This window comes from Rattus norvegicus, chromosome 1 (genome assembly GCF_036323735.1).
Source record: "Rattus norvegicus strain BN/NHsdMcwi chromosome 1, GRCr8, whole genome shotgun sequence".
Classification (NCBI taxonomy): Eukaryota; Metazoa; Chordata; class Mammalia; order Rodentia; family Muridae; genus Rattus; species Rattus norvegicus.
In genome coordinates this window covers 191142894-191148140 of record NC_086019.1, presented here as the reverse complement: position 1 = coordinate 191148140, position 5247 = coordinate 191142894, and the positions used below count along the sequence as shown (strand labels likewise).

The window sequence follows — 5247 nt, the reverse complement described above, 5'->3', positions numbered from 1 at the left end:
CTCCCTGACTGATGTCTGAGGAGCTACCTTGAACTCACCTAAGCCTAGATCCTCAGGCAGATCCAGGAGGAGCATCTCCATGAGAGGTCCTAGGTGCTGGTGGTCCATGAGGCGACTCTTCCCATGAGCTTCCTTGGGAGCTTCCTCTGCCTCAGAGTCCACTTCCCCCTGCTTAGCTACAAGAACAATTCAGCTCTTGGCCACAATGACCCTATTTCCTACCTGGTGTCACTCAGGGGAGCACTAAGCACATTTCACAGTCTGGAGCCTGACAGACAGAGGCCTGAATGGTTCATGGCCCTGCCCTTGGCAGTCGTGCAGCAGTTGTGAGATTTACTTAGCAGAGAACTGGACAGAGCTGGCCAATGTTCTGAACCAAGGTGACCGTTCTCACAGACACAGCCTGCAGGTGCACACATGGGCTAGCACTCAGCGTCTCTCACCCCTCCTGGTCCTGTCCTTCCTCCCAGGACAGCATGGATGCTCTTAGCAAAATGGCCCAACTCCAGAGATCTTTGGTCTTTATGAGCCCTAACTCCTCACTTCTAAAGAGGCAGAACTGAGTCCCTGCAGACCCAGGCACTGCTGAGAACCCGTACAGGAAATGTGAACCCTGAGTAGGGGTTAGGGGAGGCAGGGGAGCTCTGGTAACCAGAGAGTCCTAAACCTGGAATTGTGGAATTGTGGGTGGTATCGGAGCCTGAGAGGGGCAGTAATGAATGAGTGTTAGGAGACCCAAACTCTAGCTCCAGACTCTAAAGTTAGTGAGTGAGGCCGGAGCAGACAGAGCGGAGTGGACTGTGCCCAGGATCACACAGCACTCCGCGCACGTCTCTTCTGCGGAATTGCTGTGCAAGATCTCATTAGCTCACGCAGTCCAGGCTGGCCTGGAACTCACTGTGTAGCCAAGGCTGTTCCTGAGCTACTAATCCCTGAACGTTCATGAGTGCTGGGCTCCAGCATAAGCCACTGCCTGGATAGTGTTGCAATTATTCTTTAAGGAACTCTGTCCGGCTGAGTTTTAGAACTCAGAAGTGGATAGGCCCTTCCAGGTGTCTCTGAAATCTGTGAACTGGGAGGGGAATTACTGGAGGAAAGCAAATAGATTCTAGGTGAGCCAAAGCAGCTCACACTCTGTTTGCAGCAGAGGGAGGCACCGGTTTCCAGGCAGAGGCAACTGCATGGGCAGAAGGCCCAGCGGAAGGTAATGACTTACATTGTGCACTGAAATGGTTGAAGCAGGGCCCTGGAAAACAAGATGACCAGGGGATGGGCTGGCTCCAGACCACAAAATGGTAGGTCAGAAGATTTGGACTCTGTCCCAGGAACAATCGGATTCAAGCTAGAAAATAAGCCATGCCTGATTCAGTCCCCCAAAGAAGGATGGAGAGGGTGGAGAAAGGTGGAGAGGAGAGGGGATGGGAATCTGAAGAGGAGCTGGCTCGCTCGCTGCAGGGAGTTGGAAGAAGCTGCCTGGGAAGACTGGAATGTGGGTCTTGCTGGTGGAGCAGGCACCAGTGTGGCTAGAGTAGTGGTCCTTAACCTTCCAACTGCTGTGCTCCTTAATGCAGTTCCCGTGTTGTGGTGACCCCCAATCATAAAACGATTTTCGTTACTACTTCCTAACTGTATTTACTACCGTTATGGATCTATACAGGATATCTGAGGTGGGACCCCTGTGAAAGGGGTCCTTGTGGGTCGTTCAAACCCCAAAGGGGTCAAAACCCACAGGTTGAGAACTGCTGGGGTAGAGACTAGAATCTTTTGGAGGGCTCAGGGGTCAGGGGGCAAAGAGAGGCTAGGTGTGGCTCAGGGGGCTGGAGAGGAGCTGGCAGAAGAGGAGTATCCCGTTCGTTCCACTTGGCGGTTGGTTTCCTGTTCAGCTTGGGTCTAGGGCTAGACGTTTCTCAAGGCTGACCCATGCCCAGTGTGAAACCCATTTACAAATGGCCGAATTGACTCGCTGAGTGAAGGTGACCACTGCCATCCCCTGTGACATCATCAGCGCACCCAGAGATTGAGAAGGGAAGAAGCAGGGAATGAGTTCTTTGGCCCCCAAACCTGTAGCTCCCATCCCTCAGTTAATGATGGGGGAGGGGTGCGGTGTCAGCATCTCCATGTTACCCACAAAGAAACTGACTCAAGGAACTAATTGCATCGCTGGAGGTTACGTATCAATGCAGTGGTAGGGCGACATTCGGAAGCGTTCTTCACTCCTCCTGTGGGTGCTAGGCACTATTCCAGGTGCTGCTTATAGAGTGATGAGCAGACAGACTGAGAGGTTTGTCCTTATGGAGGTTGTGTCTGAGCCTGGAGTTGGGGTGGAGTCAGGAAGAACAATGGAAAAGCCGGTCAGGAAAATTCATAGAAATGGCCTTATGACCACCAGAGGGCAATGCAACCACATGGCTTGATCTCTGCCCTCCTGGGGATTCAAAAAGACAATAGGCCAGTTGATTAGAAACAAAGTACAGCGTCTGTTCCAGAAGAAGGGGCTGAGGTGGTGGAGTTTGCTTGTGTTCCCAGCATCCACCAGACAGAGTCGAGGATTGCCAGTTCGAGGCCAGTCAGGTCTACATAGTCAGTTCTGGTTTAGCCTGAACTGTAGACTGAGACCCTCTTCCAGAGAAGAAAGCCAGGACTAGGCCTAGTATCTCAAGCCTATAATCCCAGCACCCGAGATACCGAGGCTGGAGAATCACTTTTTGGAGGCCAAAAGGGGCTGCATAGATCTTGTCTCAAAAAACTAAGAACGAAGCAAAGAGACTTTGGTCAGGAGGGAGTAGAAAGCTAGGGGGATTCTTCTACTTACTGGCCAGCCCAGTCTTATCATCAGAGATTCATCCAGCTCTCCAAGGTAGCCTAGTGATGTGCAAAGCTCAGGTTCAGTGGCAACTCAGTTCACACACGGCCCATCTATACGTCTGCACACACTCATTCACACACAGGCCCATCTATGTATCTGTACACACCCATTCACACACAGGCCCATCTATATGTCTGCACACACTCATTCACACACAGGCCCATCTATGTATCTGTACACACCCATTCACACACAGGCCCATCTATATGTCTGCACACACTCATTCACACACAGGCAGTTTTTTTTTTTTTTTTTTTTTTTTGGTTCTTTTTTTTTTTTCGGAGCTGGGGACCGAACCCAGGGCCTTGTGCTTCCTAGGTAAGCGCTCTACCACTGAGCTAAATCCCCAGCCCCTCACACACAGGCACTTTAACACACCCATCTATACATCACACGTTTGCCCCCCTACTCACCCACCTACCCTGCCATCTATTCAACTCCGGTCCTACTGTTCAATCCAGTCACCAACTGAAGCTACATTAGGCCAGAGCCAGGAGGTCTTTCTTCAAGGACAGCAAGAGCTCAAACTTAAGTTGAGAGAGATTGCTTCCACGCACAAGTCATGTGCCAAGGCCAAGGGAGGGTAGAGGCATTTAAAACCATCAAGACCTCTTAGCAAGCCAAAATGTTTCTGGAAACAATTTTGCATTTAAAAAAAGATCTCCCCGTCATGTTGATGACGCAGATGTGCATTATTATTTATCACCAGCTCTGGAAGGAGGTAAAACCCTGCAAATGCTTCAGCGTCTCCTGGCCTTGTCCTGCGGTGTCCTGGGTGATAGATCATTTTGACAGCTCTGCTCTCTGAGGCCTTGAGTAGCTCAGCTCTGTGAGGCCAAATTCTGAACTCTAGAAAATCCGACCACTGGACCATCGGTAAATTTGCAGCTACCTCCGTGCACACCAGGTTTCTCCTGATGGTGAGGGCTGTCTTTAACATGTTCCAGTCAGTGGAAACTAGCAGGGGCTTTGCAGGAACCAGCCGGTGGGAACCATCATAACACAACCTCCTCCAGTGCTTCAGCTGAAAGATTCAGGAGGCCTACAATGGCTGCAGGCCCGAATGGTAGAGTATTGAGAGGCTGAGGCCAAAGGATCCAGGCCAGCCTGGAGTAGAGAGAGAGCCAGTCCCAAGAAAACAAGGGTGGGGGACAAAGCTCAGTGGCAGAGAACATCCTGAGGGACGTGCGCCCACATGATGCACACGCAGATGTGCAGATAAAACACACGTAAGCATAAAATAACGAAAAACAAAGCAAACATAAAAAACCCAGGGTTTTGCTTCTGGGTCTGTTTATAAACCACGAGCGTGCCTGGTGCCTTTGGGGGCCAGGAGACGTCAGATCCCCTGGGGCTGGAGTTACAGGCAGTAGTGAGGAAGGAAGCATGTGGGTGCTGAGACCTGAACCCAGGACTTCTGGAAGGGCACCCAGTGCTCCTAACCTCAGCGCTATTCCTCCAGCCCCTCAAGCTGGATTCTGACTATAACACAGAAATGGATTTCATGAAAAGTCAGAATGAAGTTATGTTATCAAATTATTAAGATAAGGAATAAGGGTGGATATAATGGTGCACACCCTTAGTACCAGCACTCAGGAGGCAGAGGCAGGGGGATCTCTGTTAGTTTGAGCCAAGCCAGAGCTACATAGTAAGATCCTGTCTCAAAAAAAAAAAAAAAAAAAAAAAAAAAAAAAAAAAAAAAAAAAAAAAGGTCCGGACTATAGGACTATTATAAGGACTATTATGCCTTTGGTGTTTAGATATGAGCTTTGAGAGGAAGCGGGAGAGAGCAGAAAGACAGCAACTACGAGACACTGAGACTGAGAGGTTTAAGAAAGGACACTATACACTTAAGTCATGAGACCCAGAGAGAGGTTCGCTTTGATGTCTTTTTTTTTTATTTTTTTAAAGATTTATTCATTTATTATATATAAGTACACTGTAGCTGTCTTCAGACACACCAGAAGACGGCATCGGATCTCTTTACAGACGGTTGTGAGCCACCATGTGGTTGCTGGGAATTGAACTCAGGACCTCTAGAAGAGTAGTCGGGTGCTCTTAACCGCTGAGCCATCTCTCCAGCCCCCGCTTTGATGTCTTTACAGTAATTAGCTAGGGTTTTGTGATTTCCCAAGTTATAATGATTCAAATGTTGTCATTTCGAGAAAGAATTACAACTTTCCACCATATAGATTCCAAGGGTTGAACTCAGATTATCAGGCTTGGCAGCAAGTGTCCTTAGCAGCTAAATGATTTTACCGGTCTCTTGGTTTTGTTTGTTTGTTTGTCCTGTTTTGTTTCCAGACAAAGTCTCACTGTATAGCCCTGGCTGACCCGAAACCCACTGTGAGGAGCAAGCTTGCCTCAAACTCACAGTGATT

At 49.2% G+C, this 5247-nt stretch overlaps 1 long non-coding RNA gene across 1 annotated transcript; it reads right to left on the bottom strand.

The window, feature by feature from the left end:
• Positions 1–2165: 2165 nt before the first annotated feature.
• On the bottom strand, positions 2166–3796 carry LOC134483871 (uncharacterized). The gene is made up of 3 exons (XR_010061027.1): positions 3288–3796; positions 2813–2862; positions 2166–2310 (listed from the first exon to the last, which is right to left on the bottom strand). It is a non-coding gene; the product is annotated as an uncharacterized LOC134483871 (long non-coding RNA).
• Between the last annotated feature and the right edge of the window lie 1451 nt (positions 3797–5247).